Below are 19,920 nucleotides of genomic sequence, written 5' to 3'. Positions count from 1 at the left end.
GTCAATCAAAATATGAAATATAAATTAGAAAAAATATATAAAGTGCTTGAATGGTGAAAAATAAATACGATGTCCGGAGCACATTGTTTTAATTTTTCGCCATTCAAGCACTTTATTGATTTTTCACCATTCAAGCACTTTATATATTTTTTCTAACTTATATTTCATATTTTGATTGAACTATCACATTTGAACTTTTTATGGACTATTATGTATATATGAGTTAGCACAAGACTATTTATATATGTTTGATATTTTAAGTGTGGGATCGCCTTTTAAGTGTTATTGCAGTGGCTCTATTTTATTAGCTCATTCACAAGTTTTATTTTAACAAAAAGATTTGTTCATATGGTGATCTTTCCCCTCTTTACCACCTGCTTTAACCCTGAAAATCCTGCACTACCGCACCACAACAGCACACATTGCACGCGTTTGCAAAGTGGTTTGATGCACAGCCCCATTCACTTCAATGTGTTGCTTATGGTGACAATACTGCCCACCAAACTCAATACAGGGTATAATTTTTGCCATGGCATCTGAACAGCATTGAGTGGCTGCAAGTTCTCTTTTAGGTGGGAGGTCTAAACCACAACTTAAGTGCCTGTATTTATTGCCTTGTTTGTGCTGAAGACTGTGCTGGACTGACTGCATCAGTCACTGGTCTTGGTGGGTACTTGTGTGCCTGGGTAGAGAGATGTCTCTCCAGTCAGTTGTACCCAATGATGGATACTGGCGGTAAGCCCTCTTAGGGTATGGGCTGCTGCCTTTCTGGTATGGCCTTAAGGTCGTTTCCACATGTACACTTTGAACAATAGGAAAGAAGGAGCGCCCGATGTCCAAAAAAAGCACTTTTGATGGTAGATTAAGAGGCATTAAATGGAAAAAATTCCCATGCCGGTTATATATTTTCCAGGTTTTGGAGGAAAAGCTGACATTGCTGCACCTGGAATGACAGTGACCACTCTGTAAGTTTTTCGTGCGAAACCTGGAAAATATATAACTGGCATGGGAATCTTTCCCATTTAACCTCCCTGGAGGTATTCCCGAGTGTAGCTCGGGGTAAAGTTTCAGCACCACAAGCGGTAACCCCGAGCTACACTAGGGAATACACTGCAGCGTTGCTCTGGGATCTCTTCTTCTCTTACCTTGTCCTGCGCTCCCGCGATGTCCTTCCTGTAGAGTCCCCTGCAATGTCCTCCGGCCGATGCCGGCATCTGTCTTCCGCGTTCCGTTCCCTGCGACGTCAGGACGTATGGGGACGGAACCGCGGGAAATTAAAAAATGTGAAAAAGTGACATTCACTAAATACACTAAAATCACATAGTATAACATTACTGTATCAAACCATTTCACATACATTTTGTCCCGAGTGCTTTGTCCTGTGCCCTGCCTGCATTTTTACTGTTCTTTCTGCCTGGAAACTGAGAAATGTCCATGGCGTCCAAAAAGCGTCCCTTTAGGTCAAAAGCGGTTTTAGACCGGCTAGAGAACAGCGATAGTAAATCAGAACCACTTCCAAAATTGAGTGATAATGATTTGTGGGGAAATTCGTCATCAGACACTGAAAACGATTTTGCGACTAAGCTCAGTGATGTGCGAACTTGGCGCTCTATTTCACATTTCAGTGTTTTTGGTTTGATTATATTATTGAATTACATTTATTATTATTATATTATTATTTTTTATGATTATTTATTAAATTATAATTTATGATTTCGTGTTTCAACTTTTAACATACCCGGGATGTTTACTAGACTCTTGTTCGGACAGATTTCAGTGAGGTATTCCTAAAAATTACAGCCTACAATAAAAAAAATACATATTTCCATGCAAAAAAATGTACCGCTTTGAGCACAGAAATATGGACATAAGCAGACCGCTAGGGAGGTTAATAGCGTGCAGCAACAGCCCTGCAGAAGGAAGTCTTTTCTCCCAAAACACGATAGTTTGATGTTCTTGTCGTTATTCTCAATAAATGCTTAATCTAACATCAAAAGAGCAGAGCAATACAAAGCAGTGTGCAGGAGCTGACAGGGGAGAGATCACATACAGACTTCTCCTCCGTCAGTGATACTCGGCGATCGCTGGGAGTCGGTAGGGAATCACCGGGACCCGGTGATTGACAGCTGAGGCCGCCAATGGCATCACGGGTAGGGAGCGCATGCACGTTCCTACCCAGAGATGCAAAATCACATATAAATATACGTGATTTTGCACAGCCCTGCCGCCTTGTAGCAGTATTTCCGCTATAGGGTGTCTGGAAAGCGGTTAATGCAATGGCACTGCCAAATCGTCCATAAAAATCCACTGAGCTTGGTGGAAAAATAAATCAACTTTTGTCAACCCGAATGGAGCTACCAGAAAGTGACCTACATTCGATCAGTTTATGAGGGCCTTTAGAAATGTAATTGCCACAGTGATCTATGGTAGATTTTCTTGTTTCAGCTATTGTGTTGCCACTGGCTGTAGCAAACAGCATCTAAAACTTTTGAATGTTTTTCAATCGGTTTAGAAGGAGTAGCTCTATTAATATAATAATATTAAAACATATTATTTCACGCAAATAAAAAGTACAAAGTATATGCTATACAATAAAAGTGTGTACTACACGCCATCAAACTTGCAAACCTGGCGTGGTTTTCCTCTCTAACTGAATGTGCACTCAAGGTGTGAATCATTTGATCATGCTCAGGAAATTGTGGTTACTTGGAAGAAGTGCAAAATTGTTCTTTTTAAGATTTCATTGCATGTTAAAATAAGTGCACATTAAGTCATTGTTAATGTTATGATCAAATATACACACAAATTATCAAGATAAGGATCATTAGGATATGGTAAACCATGGTAACCATTCTAATAGAATTAATCATTTCCAGTCTTTCGACCAGCTCTACTGTAATCTATATTAAGAACTATGGCTATTTTTATATTATAGGTACTTATATAACACTGTTAATTTACATATATGTAGCATTACCCCCTTGGGGGTTGCTAAGGATTTGGGTCCCCCTATAGCCCTGCACAGCCAGGTAATTTGCATACTCCACAAAATCTTGCATCCAGAATCAGAAATCAGTTCTTGAACTTTGTTTTTAAGGTTTATTAAGGGGATTTAGAACTGAGATAGGGTAAGGGCGGAAAAGGATGCTCAAAGGAACCGACAACTGGGGACAAACTTCCTAGAAATATTCACAAGCTTTCACTGCAGCAGTCTCCTTTGGAGAACTAGATAGCATCTCCTTGATGTACCACCCCAGAACCTATATGAGCTTCTCCTCTTCACCCAGCAATCTGGAGGTATCGCTGAGCAGGGTAACCTGTTTCTGTTCCTTTAAAAAGGTGCTCATTCACTAGTAGGGGGCTAATCTGGTTTCCCACAAGAGTACTCGTTCCCCAAACCACCCAGGGGGTGTAGGTGTACTCACTCAGATCCTTTCCTGTACCGCTTATGGGTTGGCTGTTGCAGCCATGCCTATCAGTTGGGCTGCACCTTCCCTGCCATACAGGTGGTCCTCTCTCAGGGGGCCAGTGGTGGCAAGCTTTCAACCTTTCCAGCTCCAAGCTCGCAGGCAGGCCTCATCCCACTGTGCCTCCCGGTAGCTTCCTGGCAGCCTCCTTCCTCACAGCCTTACATCTTCCTTTTTCCTTCTTCCACTCAGCTCCTCTCCCACACTCCACGCTCCCCCATTGAGCAGGCTCCAACACTTTTTAAGGGTGTCCAGCTCCTTTGCCAACCTCCTGTTGGGGATTGGCTTGGACCCCTCAAGTCTGCAGCCAGCCACTCCTCAGATTCATCCACTGCCTCTAAGGCCTTCCTCCAAAAGCCCTAGAGCAGGGGTAAATTCCAGAGGAGCTGGTCTGCAGAGTCTCTCAGCCCTGACAACAAGTTGACCCCTCTCTGGCTATTACACCTAGGCTGATGTTCAGCCCCTGTCTAACAATTGGAGTCTAGCTCACCCTAGCTAAACTAGGAGGGTGCTACATATATATTGTACATTCACATCAGTTCCTGCCTTTAAGGAGCTTACAATCTAAGGTCCCTAACCTACATTTATACATACACATACTAGGGCCAGTTTAGACAGGAGCCAATGAACCTACCGGCATATTTTTGTGTGTGAGAGAAAACCCACAGAGGGTTAAGAAGAACATGAAAATTCCATGCAGGTAGCTAACCACTTAGCCATCATGCTGCCAACTCTACAACTTGTTTCATTTTCAATCGTGATCTTTGCGTGGCTTTTCTGTTTTAGTCACTGCAGGGGAAGTCAAGTCTGCTGAGAAAAAATAGATAATTCTGTTAAATCTTAAAATATCTTCGAGGATCTTATAGTAAAGCCACTAAAATATGTAATATAAACCACAAGAATCACTGCTAACAGATAGATTTCATCTAGGTAACCTGGATGTAGAATACTTCCATGTATCTTTCGACTTCCTGACATTACCCTTGTCTGTTCTTTTCTCCAGAAGGACACCGCCATCTTTGTTCAGGGTCAGCACCTATTTTCTGGGCTGAGATACTGGTTCAAAAAAGACGGGTCATATAAATCATGGTGCTTATAAATCCAAAACTGGTTTAGAGCCACTCACAGGTCTTGCAGAGGAGGAAGATAAAAAACAGCGATGTTTTTATTGTCAGCGTTTTGTTGAAGCTCAGTCCATCTCAATCATGGTGCTTATGTAGTTAACAAATATCTAAGGGTTCGTTCACACTAGGGGTGATCTAGAAGAATGACACATGTTCAGATGGCTCTTCAGAGAGCAGGTGGGGAGGAGGCATTGTATCACCTCCTTACCACCTGCTTTAACCCTTTGTTCGCTCTTGCAGGGTGGTCCAATTTACTTTAATGGGTTATGCCTGGCGAAAGCAACAAGGGCGTACACCACCAACCGCTGCCTCTGCAGCTAAAGAAGCTAGCTGTTGGGGGAAGTAAAATGTGTCTCATTCACAGGGGTATCCCCCCCCCCAACATCATGTGTGAATGAGCCCTATCACAGAACAGTGATGCAGCCTCTCATTATGTAACTTTCAGACAAATTACAATGTTACAATCTGGTCACTTGGAAAGAGGATGCCAAAGAAATGCTTCACCATCCTTGCAGCAGAATGATGACATAATTTCAGCCTAGGCAAATTAAGTCACTGGACTGGAGATCAAGGGCAACTTTTTAATGATAGAAATTATAGAAAAAAACAAACTGTGGCTGCAGGAATGCATTAGTTCAGGGTTGTAAATTTACCAAAAAGATTTTTTTAAATTCTGTTTTCATTGCACCTTGTAGCATCATATCCAGGACAACACTAGCAATGGCATACCATGTGATAAAAGCAAAATGTAGACACACACAAATTTAAAGGAGGTAAACCAGTGAATTACAAGGGGAGAGCTAGGAACAAATGGGGCAAAATGCAACATGGTGGCTGAAGGATTACATACCTGGGTTTGATTCAATGGGCAATGTTCGGGGTCAATGCAGCTCAATGAGGTTATTTTGCCTCCCGGCCACCGGCAAAGGTGGCCACCTTGGACAGCAACCCACACACAGGCAGTCAGCTCAGTCCCTAAAAAAAATTGCAGGTACAACTTTAATCCTATAAAAGGCAGGGGTTCAAGTGTGCCCTCTTCATCAGGGATAGAAACAAACATAATTACATCACCATATCAATTTGATATAAAATTAATATCACCTCTAGGTCATATTTAAAGCCGAATAGTCAATAGTATTGGAAGGATCACAATTAATATACAAAAACATCAGAGAAACATGAGAAGTTGAATAATAAACAATACCATGGGGGGCGTGTCCAAGATGGCGACCGGACGAGTCGCATGACAGGGAGCTCCGGCGGGATTCCTCTCCATCATCAGGCATCCAGGTCGTATAGGAGGGCGGGGGCGAGCGGGTTACTCACCCGTCCCTGCTGCAGTGCGGTTGAGGAGTCTTGAGCGCTTCGGGCGCCGTCCTGCGGTGACGACCCGGTGCGGCCTGCTGCGGCTAGGTGCAGCCGCGGCATCCTCCTTCGGATCAGCTGGTGGTGGTGAGTCGGGAGCGGGAAGGGGGACGGCTGGTCACCCCCCCTTCCGCGCGTGCAGGGAGCAGCTTACTTGTCTCCCCTCTGGTTCTGGCGATCCGCGCCGGAGGGGCATCATCATCTTCCTCCCTCCCCCCCATCAGTGACACAGGGGTGGTGAGGCCTAGTGCGGCCCAGTGAGCACAGATCCTTCACCACCAGAGCACAGATTGAAGGTGATCCCAATCACGGTCAGCGCACTACCCAGGCACCTATACCTCCTCCCAAAGTCTTCTGTCACTAGTCCAGGGCCCATCGGGGCAGCCCCCACACAAACCCAGGGACCACCGGCACATGGTAGAGGCCTTGCTATAGCCCACACAGCAGGGAGCTGTGCTGAGGTTAGGCCTACTGAAGATTCTTCCCCTGTAGATTCATATAGAGAGACGACAGTGATAATCACTATATCCACACAGCAATTTTCAGTGTCTCTCCTGCTTTGCCTATCCTCCCCAGCCCGTGGAGGTTTTCAGTGCGAATTAGGGCGTGTTTGCATCTACCTACCCACATCTTCATTTTCCTGTTTTGGGGGTTCCAGCATGACCCCAAAGAAAATGGCAACTTAATACCCTGAGCCTTGACACACGTAGGTGGGGCTACGCGTACATGACAAGGAATCGCTGCTAAAATGGGGAAAGCAGACAGGAAAGCTAACGCTCCTCGCTCCAGATCCCCACGCCGTACAGGTGGTCCTGCTAATCGAGGCATCCCGGAATTATTCCGTTCTCTCACTCCGGATCAAACAGATTCTTCCACCCTTGCCTCCCCACTACATTCGCCTGCAAAAGAAATTCCCTCGCAGCCAATGAGCTTGTCAACAGCTACTGCACCTGGACGCTCTGATCCTCCCCCTCTCACCATGGGGGATTTGAAAGCGATTGCATCAGATATTAAAGGGACCCTTTCTGCGGCGATAGCTGAGTTACATATCGACATGCAGGCAGTGGCTCACAGACTGGACGCAGTAGAAGACACAGTTCATATGCAAGGTCTTGCTTTTCATGATATGCGCACGCAGGTTGACTCGCACACCTCGCACTTAAGGGAGCTCGATCGTCACATTGAAGACCTGGACAATAGGGGTAGACGACATAACTTAAGAGTGCGCGGTGTGCCTGAAGCAATCGAGCCTAGCCAAGTAACCCAAGCTATTTTATCTATCTTTAATGATCTTTTAGAAAGGCCGCATGAATCTCCAATTGAGTTCGAGCGCCTACACAGGGCTTTGCGGCCTAAAGGCAGGGATTCTGACCCACCGAGAGATATAGTTTGCTGTCTCGTCGACTTCCGCCTTAAAGAGGATATTTTACGCAGAGCTCGAGACAAACAACGCTTGCTCTACCAAGACGTTGAAATCAAATTGTTTCAAGATCTCTCCCATCTCACCCTGCAACGCAGGAAAGACCTGCGCCCGCTTCTAGATATACTTCGCTCTAAAGGTATTGCCTACCGTTGGAAGTTCCCGTTTGGCCTCTCTGCAACACATTTAGGGAGATCTGCTCTCATGAGATTTCCGGAAGATCTTGCACCATTCTGTGAAACCATGAATATCCCACTACCGGTCATACCTAATTGGTCCAATGACCCTATTCGACAAGTGCAACTAGATGAAGGCCCCATGGAGGCACAGTCTAATGGCCTCTCTACCGGAGACAGACGACGCAAATCATCTCACCAAACCTCAACTTCTCCGGTATGTAGAAGGCTCATTACCGGCGACAGTCTACCATCTTCACCTGCGCACCGCAAGGCACGTCATGAATGACTTCTCCTTGTTATCACTTCTCAATGCTTCTGAGTAAACACTCCCCCGTACCCTGAAGCTGCTCTACTGGTGGATCGTATGCGTTTAGGGGAAAGAAAAAGGAGAAAAGAAAGACTTGTTGTTTTTTTTTTAGTTGTTTTCTCTTTCTTTCTCATTTCTGTTGATTTTAGCCAAGGTTCCATTATACGCTTTATTTGACATCATTCATACTTCTGAAGCCTGGACTTAAGGGTATGTGTATCGCATCACATTGTCAACTTTTATATGTATGCTGTCTATCTGTGGTAAATGTTGGTTTTGTTGGCGTATATAAGCTAAGGTATCCTATTGTGTGATAAAAAAGAACGAGGTGGGGATAAGTTTTCTGGTGGCCTTGATTGTGCACCTAGGGGTGTTAACGATTATCTGCTTGGTCGGTAAGGGTCTACCACATTTCCTTACGAACCCTGCCGGTTACAGGAGTGAAGTTAGGCTTGAGTTCCGGGGACATGGGCTAGGCCCTCTTTTGGATTGATGCCTTCCTCTCCAAGTCCCATTGTAGGGGTACATGGTGCACTTGGATGGGGAGTCTCTGGGATCCTAGGTTTTATGTTTCTTAGGATCATGGTTCCGCAATGTTCCTTGTCATGATCTTGGAAACAGATTCTATGGGAGCATTGAGATTTCCGGACTAGCCTTTACATTTATTTTACCTATCCTTAAGGTGGCAGGGGATATTGGCTTACGCAGATCATTCTCGTAATATGTTGTGTCTCTCGCTCCAGCTGTGCCTTGAGAGATGATATAATGGGGTTGATTCATAGGACTCAATGCCATATTTTTTTTTTTTTTTTTTTTTTTTGTACCATTATACAAACCTTCCCCTGACCCTTCTCTTATAGTTGGATCACTGTAGACAAAGTATTCGTTTGATATTCGCACTATTCCTTCGCTCTTCCTAAATTGTTCTCTCCCTACATAGCATTTGGAATACCTTAATTGCCAATGTGGTTTCTGACAGGTTACATACCCTCTATCTAGCTATGATTATGATGGTGTTTTAGATTTGAAATTTGGGATCGTTCTATTTGATATTCTCGTTTATAGTTCACTATGTAGACGGGTCTAACTTGGCCCTACACAGTTACCTGTTTTGACTGGGAGCTTGTGTTGGGTCACGGATCGTGGACTCTTCCCCTCTACTAACCTATCTATGTTTCGTGGGTGGTGGAGAGTGAGGCACTAAACAAGTTTCCTCGTTTGAAACTAAGATCTACATTGTATCTGGGAAAGGGTGACTGACAATGTTTGGTCGGTGACCGACTTCCTAGAACAATCATAAGTGATGTTATTGCTACTGTTATGCACTGTTTCATGTAACGTAAATATTAGTAGTTGAAATGCATATGGCCTAGGATGACCACTTTCAAGTGACTCATTTACTTAATAGGCACGGTTTAATGTACCTTTCAGGTTAAGACAGTTTAGAGATTACTTTATGGTTAACTGATGACATAACTTATCAATACTTAAATTTATGGTTCACGTAACTGAACTTTCCATTTTCTGGAGCTGGCCAAAATTTTCTGATGTATATCCATAACGTACAGGTCTTCTCCTTAGATATGCACTCTCTACCGTACCTAACATTACACGTCTTTGTTTATGAGCCTTGATGTGGTCTAGGTGCTTACCTATAATATTTTGCTTAATAGGCTGTTACTTCTTTTACTTCTAGTCTGCATACTCCCCCTGTTACACACCTCTCATCTCTCGATACAAATTAGCTACTTCCCACCTACGTATATGTGTCAAGGACGCCTCATGTTGGATTATTTCCCCTCTACACCTTTTTATTCAGGAGAGTTTGGCCTCTTTCAGATTGTACTTAACATTGCCAATTCGGCCGTCTCTGGGTTTGACACTTCTCCGACTGTAATTTCAGACTCCCAGCTATCATATTGCTAACAACTAAGTATTGGGAGTTGTATTATGAGAAAGAATAGCTGGACTATTCTGCCTCTGGATTCTAGTCTTTACAGGAAATTGAAAGAAGATAGCTCAATACATGTATATGGGTTTATATGACATACACCTGACACTTCTCTTCTTCTTTGCCACATTCCTTGACTCTTTCCCGTAATAACTTCTCCTCTTCTCCAACATTCTGAAACTTTCTACTAGCCTTTTTCTATTCTGTATACTAGTCTCTTTCCCCTCCTCATCACCTTCCCTGTCCTCCCTTAACCCACCCCCCTCTATACCCCCCTCCCTTCCCCCCCCCCCCCTTTTTTTTTTTTTTTTTTTTTTTTTTTTTTTTTTTTTCTCTCCCTGCTGCTGTGAGACTCATCTGGTATACTTATAGCCCTTAAGCAACCCTTTTGGGTAAATGACATGATGACTTCTAACCACGTATCTAATCGGTCGACTCGTACACTCTCCGTGGCCTCTCTTAATGCGAGGGGCCTAAATATACCTGAAAAACGTTCGCAACTTCTCACTTATATGAAAAGCCTTCATGCAGATGTGCTCTTTATCCAAGAAACTCATTTTCGGGCAGACCAAGTCCCTAGATTCTCAAATATTCACTATCCCACGGCATATCATTCAGCTAATGCGGAGGTGAAGGCCAAAGGGGTATCCATTTTATTCTCTAAAACGCTCCCGTTTGAACTTACTGAATCGCTCGAGGATCCTGAGGGGAGGTTCCTTTTTCTCAAAGGCACCCTCTTTAATAAACCACTTACCTTAGTCAACATTTACAGTCCCAATACAGCACAGGTATGTTTTTTTCGTAAAATCGCCAAGTTACTTGCTACGTTTCAATCAGGTATCTTGATTTTTGGTGGCGATTTTAATGTAGCGCTGAATCCATTGGAAGATACCTCCTCAGGGGTCTCATCCATTCCATTCAAAGCACTTAAACAAATAAAAATTGAACTGAAAGATCTTCTCCTACATGATACCTGGCGTACTCTTCACCCATCGGGCAAAGACTATACATTTTACTCTGCTCCTCACGACCGCTATTCTAGAATAGACTATTTCTTCATCTCGCAAAACGATCTATATACCCTGAAGTCTGCCTCGATCGAACCAAAGATCCTTTCGGATCATCATCCAATTATGATAACCTTGCAATTTCCGGATACACCAGGTATTTCCAAAATATGGAGACTGGACCCATTTCTCCTTACGGATGCATCGGTTGTCCCCCAGATCCGTGATGCCCTGAAAAACTATTTTCAGGAAAACACATCCATGGAAACGTCCCCTCTCATACGGTGGGAAGCACACAAATGTGTGATACGTGGTCTTCTAATGTCTATCTCAGCAACACGAAAACGTCAGGCTCTAGCATCGTTCAACTCTTTATTGCATAAAGTTCGTACACTTGAGTGCTCTCATAAACGATCAATGGCCTTGAGATGCGCTACTGAGCTAGAGCACGCACGTAAACAACTCCGCGAGTTAGTGGAAAAGAAAACGAAACGCAATTTTACTCTACAACAAAAACTTTTCTATGAACATGGCAATAAGAGTGGAAAATTTCTTGCCCGGGCTTTACAATCTAAAAAAGCTGCTCGGCACGTATATCTGCTCCATTCTAAATTTGGTAACTCACTGAAATTGTCGTCGGATATTGCGAAGGAATTTGAGGAGTATTATTTTAACCTTTATAACTTACCCCTACCATCCAAACCAACCGGTGATACTAGGCCACGTAAGACCATTATACAGCAATTCCTTAAACAATATCTTCCTAAATCGATATCTAGATCACAAGTGAAGGATTTAGAGGGAGCTCTGACGTCGCATGAACTTCAACAAGCTATTGCGCAATTGAAACCGGGTAAAAGTCCAGGACCTGACGGTTTTACCAATTCTTACTACAAGTCTTTTCTTGACGTCTTGGGGCTTCCATTTCTACAGGCCTTCAACTCACTAGACACGCCAGGGCAGTCTATGCGCCATCTTTCCGAGGCTCACATCACGGTTATACCCAAAGAGAATAAGGACCATACATCACCTGCAAATTATCGTCCGATCTCTCTGTTGAATGTTGATCTAAAGATTTTTGCCAAGATTCTGGCTACCCGTTTGCAACAGGTAATAGATTCCATCATATCACCGGACCAGGTGGGCTTTGTTCCAGGGAGAGAGGCCAGAGATAACACTATAAGGGCCGTGAATATACATCATTGGTTAACCCAAAATCAACGATCTGGATTCTTTCTCTCGTTAGACGCCGAAAAGGCGTTTGACAGACTAGCATGGGATTACCTAGAGGCAGTTCTGATTGGCATTGGACTGCCTTTGCGTTTTTTGTCATTTATTCTGTCTTTATATAATGCCCCCACAGCACGAGTGCGAGTGAATGGCTGCCTTTCGGATTCCTTTTCAATCAGCAATGGGACTAGACAGGGATGCCCACTATCACCACTCTTATTCATTCTTACTCTGGAACCTTTCTTGAACTGCATAAAAGATAATGATAACATTAAGGGGATTTTGATCAATGGCAAAATGCATAAAGTGGCAGCCTTTGCTGATGACGTGTTACTTTTCTTGACTGACCCACATATCACGATACCTAATCTGTTACAAGATTTCAAATTATTTCAGTATTTGGCTAATTTTAAAATCAACTTTTCTAAATCCCAAGCGCTTAATATATCATTGACTCCAGATGTGATTAGACAGGCGACACTAAATTTTCCCTTTACCTGGCAACGTGAAGCTATCACTTACTTAGGTATCCAACTACCATCCCATCTTACAGAACTGTATACAAAAAATTTTCTTCCCCTCTTACGTAACATCTCCAAAGACCTCCAGACATGGAACAAACCTTGGTTCTCGTGGTTTGGTAGAGCAGCAATTCTTAAGATGAACGTGCTCCCCAGAATATTATATTTACTACAGACAATACCAATTCAATTGCCAAATTCGTTCTTTCAATCGTATAAAACGCTCTGCTCCTCCTTTCTGTGGTATAATAAACGTCCAAGAATTAGCTATGCCCAACTCACTATGCCCAAGCAGAATGGAGGTATTGGATTACCAGATATTAACCGTTATTACAGAGCTTGCCACCTAGCCAGGTTAGTAGACTGGACCACGAATCACATTCCTAAGGTCTGGGTTGGTTTGGAGGCTGATTTTTCTCAGACACCTCTTTCTACCTCCCCATGGCTGAAAACTTCCCACGTCCCTTCTGAGTTTCGGAGTCATCCACTTATAGGTCCCACATTACGCTGTAGCTCACAATTATTCCAGAAAAAAGAACTTTCTTCCTCTCCGAGCCCTTTCACTCCGATCAAAATGAATCCAGACTTTGTTCCAGGGATGTCTCCAACATTTCTCGCTGGGTATAACCGTGATGATAACCTGACAGTACGTCAACTCTTCAAAGATTCTAAGCTCTTATCTAGTGAAGACATTACTCGGGCGTGGCCCTCCATCACTCTAACGCCTTGGATGTATAGACAATTACACCACTTTTTGCGTAACTCCCCACATTTACAGGATTTGTCAAGATCGCTTACTGCATTTGAGAAGCTCTGCTTTACGGACTCCCCTCAGCGGCATGTAATATCTAAGATATATTCTTTTTTGGAAAGTTCCAATACCTCTCATTTGCAGAGGGCTTGTATAGCCTGGCAACGTGATCTACAAATCCCACTCTCTCCAGAGGACTGGGACCGGATTTATGATCACATACATAAAGGTTCCATGTGTGTTTCTACACAAGAAGGCAACTACAAAGTATTTTCCAGGTGGTACAGAGTTCCATCTGTGCTTCATAAATTTGATCCTAGTGTTCCTAACTTATGCTGGAGAGGTTGCCAGGCAGCAGGCACTCTTTTGCATATATGGTGGGAGTGCCCGCAACTGCAGCCCTTCTGGAGAAATGTTTTGGACATAATCGCACAAGTCACTACATACGCCCTAGACTTTACCCCAGCACAATGTCTACTCCATCATTCCTCTCTTCCTGTGAAGACCTATCGTAAGTCGCTTGCTTTACACATGATAAATGCGGCTAAACAGTGTATTCCTGTTCATTGGCGATCAGACCATATTCCCACCATGCGAGAGTGGATTCTTAGGATCAATAAGATCGCGGAAATGGAGGAGCTGATCTCAGTGGCGAAAGAACACCCCGAGCGATTCAGGAAGACATGGGCATGTTGGACTCACTTCCTATCTACTGAGACTTATCATGGCTTAATGAAGGAATGAGCGAGCAGATTTGGTAAACTGGAGAACCTCTGGATCTTTCACCCCAGGAATAATTCCTTTACTGGACTTTAAAGAGATTATAACCTTAATTTAAGACAGCATCTGTTATAACCAGGCCGATACTATGTGATGTGATTGGTTTAGTTATACTTATTTAATTCTAATCCCCAACTCCCCCCCCCCCCCCTTTTTTTTTTTTTTTTTTTTTTTTTTTTTTTTTTTTCTCCCCCCCTATTTATATGTCTTCCTTATCCCACTCCTCCTCACTCTGATTTTACTTCCCATACTCCTTTTCCATCTCCACTCGAGTCTCTTTCTTTTCTTTTCTTTCTCGTTTTAGCTACCCTTTTTCTCATATTCTAAATAGCAATATTATTTACAAGGATCAGAACACTTCTAGATGTACAAGTGTGATAATACTTTAGAAAATTAACCCACGATTTTTGGATACGGTTATAGCAGACATACGTGCCTTGAGATAATTCGTTTGTCTTGCACCTCATAGTCTTGCTGCTTGAGCTCTCTCTACATAGAGACTACTGTATACCTTATTTATCGAACATTACAGATGGTAATTATTATTACTATGGTTATACTTTTTGCATATGCTTTATTGTGGGAATTGGATGCATGTTGCTCTAAAATCTATTCTAACGTCCTATTCCCGTCTGCGATACGGGAGAACATATACGAAGTTGTGCACGGACTGCGATCCGTATCTGTCTATGATCTGTTTTGTCTTTCTTACTTCAATAAAACTTTTTGGAAAAAAAAAAAATAAACAATACCATGTCAGTCCACCATTGGGAACAAATAAAGAAGTAAACAGAAAATAATTATGTCAGCTCAAATGTGTTTATCGGGAATCACCCAAATGTGCACCCATCATTCCTGGTATCTCAAAATGCTGCTTGAATCACCCTAGACACCGCCTCAAGTGCTTAGAGCACAGCCACCACCCAGTATGGACCCGAACAATTTCTTATCACTCAGAATCATCCAACCATTGCCAATTTTTAAAGTGTGTTGCATCATCAAGCATCAAGTTGGGTTTGAAGGATGGCACTCTAGCATTTTGGTTGTTAAGCCAGTTCCATGGGTCCATGTAGTAATCAGCATTTGAGGGATAGTTGGCTGAAACCCATTTTGTCCCACTGGTTCCAAACAAAGTACAAACACTTCTCAGACCTAGATAGGAGCATTTGATATCTGAGAGCAGTGAAACACAAGTGCCCAGATATCACAGCCGGTGCACTGGAGAAACCTATCCAGCCTCCACCAAACACCGACCTGCCACAACCAGGCACCATTATTCCTATCCAAAACCAGCCTCTATACACTATTACCATAGTATTGGCAGAGTTTAGGAGTAATATCAGTACTACAAAGTACCTGCAGCCTTAAAGCAGTTGCACCCACATCACATGATGCCAACTCACACTGAACATTAAATGATGGTGAGAGTTCTTTTCTCCAATTTCTTTACCAACAGTTTTTCTCAACATTTCACAAGAACATGGTAAAATCCTATACAATACAATTTATATAAGTGATACATTGGCATTCCAAATATTTGGTTGTATGATGTTACCGAAAAGGGTAACTGTCCGAACCTAACTAAAGAACTCACATTTTATTTGAATTTGGTTATTTGCGGTATTCAGTCATCCCATGCCATGGTTGCTACTGTGCCATGAAGACCTCATGCCCTACATTCTACTCTTCTTCACAACACTCCACACTCTTTGGACTCCCAGACTCTTGCCTGTTCCCCCACTACATAGGAAGACAAGGCCCCTCCTGCCAAATGAGCGAAACAACCCAGAAGGGAGATCAATTCCTTGTTACAGGCTGACTGATCAGCATTCGCCTCTGTTGCTTAGTCTCCATAGTTCCCAGGCTCTCCATCAAGAAGGGAAAGCTAGTTCACTTTCCTGCTAATGCCAGCCCTCACGTTTTGAAACCTTAGCTTCCCTCCAGTCCACCTCCGGACTACAGACATGGACAATTTCTGAATGCTGTTGAGATCAACACTTTGTAATGCTGGCACAACCTCCATGCATGTCCTTGATGCCCCACAGAAGTGGGTTAAATGACAGTGCCAGTAAACCCATATGATGACCAGTACTAGATCACAATGCAGTGCGTCTACAGGGGCTAGTGCTAGAGATGGGGTAAGTATTGCAGGAAAAGACACTTTTTTATTTTAACTGTAGCAGAGCATGATATATGTTGCTATGCTGGACTTGAGTTTACCTAACTGTATTAATCTGCCTAATTATAATGAATGTATTATTTACTGTAATGGTCGTTAGTTTCAGCCATTTGTTTAGAGAGAAAACAGGTGGCGCACACACCTAGTGCATTATCCAAGGTTTATTGTAAGGAGTGAAAGAATAAAAAAACATACTCACAGACGAAGCATGTATCTAAAAAGCATAGAAAAATGACAATGGCCACAACGGCGGGCAAGGTGTTCTCACTGTCAGTGCGGTCGCTGGCGCGTTTTGGGGACGAATCCCTTTCCTCAGAGCTGATGACCAGCCTCTGATGCTGATGTATGATGAATGGAAAGTAGGAGCCTTGCTGTTGATGTCGGAGTGGGATGGTGTGGGAGTGTGCTTTATGCCTGTGGGGAAATGGCTGCTCCGAGGAACTGAATTGCATCTGAGCACCACAATTCAAAAATGCTTTTTAATTCATTTTTAATATTCAAAGCAAACTCACCCATTGATCCATGTCTCCATGCTTTATTTTGCTAAGAAATTATTTTGAAAAACAACCCTTGGCATTTCTCGTAGTAGACATCTTGAACAAGGGCAGATGATTTGTGTATCATTTACTTCCTGGAATCCAACTGCCCTTAGCTCAGGCATAGGCTGAGCTGAGAACTTTCCCCACCTGAAAACTGCTGGGATGTATATAAATGATTTGCCTAGGCTTGGAAACCAGGAAGTAATTGAATAGATGTAGAAAAAAAAGTTTAAAACAAGTAAATATAATATACCTACTGTATCTATTTACTAATGCTAGCAGCATAAGGATTAAAAACAGTCCATGTTGATTGAGAGAGTAAAGTTCCGCTTTAAGCGTGTGTCATCGAAGTTAGTGGTCCTTTGAGACAGGGGCAGTTCGGCATTGTGCAGCACTATTCAGCAAAAAGCAAAGGCAGCATATAACATATATCGAGCAAAATAGCTACAAACTACAAATAGATACTGGGATTTTAAAACATTAACACATTTTGATCATACATATCTATTTGGTTTCTTGCACATTTTTAAAATAAAACAATTCATGCACTTACTCATACATTATCACTTATCACATTCACATATACACTATATTGCCTGCAGTATTGGGCCACTGGCCTTTACACGCACATGAACTTTAATGGCATCCCAGTCTTAGTCCGTAGGGTTCAATATTGAGTTGGCCCCACCCTCTGCAGCTATTACAGCTTCAACTCTTCTGGGAAGGCAGTCCACAAGGTTTAGGGGTGTCTATGGGAAGGTTGGACCATTCTTCCAGAAGCACATTTGTGAGGTCAGGCACTGATGTCGGACGAGAAGGCCTGGCTTGCAGTCTCCACTCTAATTCATCCCAAAGGTGTTCTATAGGGTTGAGATCAGGACTCTGTGCAGACCAGTCAAATTCCTCCACCCCAAACTCACTCATCCATGTCTTTATGGACCTTGCTTTGTGCACTGGTGCGCAGTCATGTTGGAACAGGAAGGGGCCATCCCCGAACTCTTCCCACAAAGTTGGGAGCATGAAATTGTCCAAAATGTCTTGGTATGCTGATGCCTTAAGAGTTCCCATCACTGGAACTGAGGGGCCAAGTCCAACACCTGAAAAACAACCCCACAATACAATCCCCCTCCCCGCAAACTTTACATTTGGCACAATGCAGCCAGGGAAGTACCGTTCTGGCAACCACAAAACCCAGACATGTTCACCGGATTGCCAGGCAGAGAAGCGTGATTCGTTACTCCAGATAACACGTCTCTACTGCTCTAGAGTCCAGTGGTGGCGTGCTTTACACCACGGCATCCAACGCTTTGCATTGCACTTGGTGATGTAAGACTTGGATGCAGCTGCTCGGCCATGGAAACCCATTCCATGAAGCTCTCTACTCACTGTTGTTGTGCTAATCTGAAGACCACACAAAGTTTGGAGGTCTTCAGTTATTGACTCTGCAGACAGTTGGTGACTAGAGATGAGCGAATTATTCAAAAATTCGATTCGGCTGATTCGCCGAATTTGCGGGAGAAATTCGATTTGATGCAAATTTATTCGCTGCGAATTTAACTTATTAAAAGGGTTTCTAGGCTTCAGAGAGCCTTTATATTAGTGCAGAACACTGTACCTTTAATTTAAATGCCCTTGGAGTCTGCTGGGGAAGAGAAATAATACTGTCAGTCAGTATGACATGCAGATGAGTGCCGTCGATCTTAGAATCACCGCACACTTCACTCATTTGGGCAGTCACGGGGCACGACGAAGAAGAAGAAGAAGAAGAAGAAGAAGAATGAAAAGAAGAATGAAAAGAAGACGAAGAAGAATGAAAAGAAGAATGAAAAGAAGAAGAAGAAGAATGAAAAGAAGAATGAGAAGAAGAATGAAAAGAAGAATGAAAAGAAGAATGAGAAGAATGAAAAGAAGAATGAAAAGAAGAAGAAGAAGAATGAAAAGAAGAATGAGAAGAAGAATGAAAAGAAGAATGAAAAGAAGAATGAGAAGAATGAAAAGAAGAATGAAAAGAAGAAGAAGAAGAATGAAAAGAAGAATGAAAAGAAGAAGAAGAAGAAGAATGAAAAGAAGAATGAAACGAAGAAGAAGAAGAAGAATGAAAAGAAGAAGAAGAAGAATGAAAAGAAGAATGAAAAGAAGAAGAAGAAGAATGAAAAGAAGAATGAAAAGAAGAAGAATGAAAAGAAGAGGAATGAAAAGAAGAATGAAAAGAAGAAGAAGAAGAAGAATGAAACGAAGAAGAAGAAGAAGAATGAAAAGAAGAAGAAGAAGAATGAAAAGAAGAATGAGAAGAAGAATGAAAAGAAGAATGAAAAGAAGAATGAGAAGAATGAAAAGAAGAATGAAAAGAAGAAGAAGAAGAAGAAGAATGAAAAGAAGAATGAACAGAAGAAGAAGAAGAATGAAAAGAAGAAGAATGAAAAGAAGAAGAAGAATGAAAAGAAGAAGAAGAATGAAAAGAAGAATGAGAAGAAGAATGAAAAGAAGAATGAGAAGAATGAAAAGAAGAATGAAAAGAAGAAGAAGAAGAATGAAAAGAAGAATGAAAAGAAGAAGAATGAAAAGAAGAAGAAGAAGAATGAAAAGAAGAATGAAAAGAAGAAGAAGAATGAAAAGAAGAAGAAGAAGAATGAAAAGAAGAAGTAGAAGAATGAAAAGAAGAAGAAGAATGAAAAGAAGAAGAAGAAGAAGAAGAAGAATGAAAAGAAGAAGAAGAATGAAAAGAAGAAGAATTCCAGTACAGCAAAAAGTGTATCTGCAGAGAGCTCCGCTATTTCTGACAGTTCTCTGACAGTTCCTTCACATTTACAGCGGTTGAAACATTGTATCTATTTGTTTCCGAATAAAAACATCTGTATCCTAAATGGAAACAAATAGATACAATGTTTCAACCGCTGTAAATGAACTGTCAGAACTGTCAGAGAACTGTCAGAAATAGCGGAGCTCTCTGCAGTGACACTTTTTGCTGGCTGATCGGGGAAAATTCGATTCGTGCATCCGAAGTTTGCTAAAATTCGGATTCGGTGCGAATCGAATTTTTCCTAATATTTGAAACGAATTCCACTTCGCCAAGTTCGATTCGCTCATCTCTATTGGTGAC

This window comes from Staurois parvus, unplaced genomic scaffold (genome assembly GCF_062004578.1).
Source record: "Staurois parvus isolate SC_StPar_1 unplaced genomic scaffold, SC_StPar_1.0 ptg000827l, whole genome shotgun sequence".
Taxonomy (NCBI): domain Eukaryota; kingdom Metazoa; phylum Chordata; class Amphibia; order Anura; family Ranidae; genus Staurois; species Staurois parvus.
The sequence above is the reverse complement of the archived record's forward strand: the minus strand, read 5'-3'. Positions refer to the sequence as shown.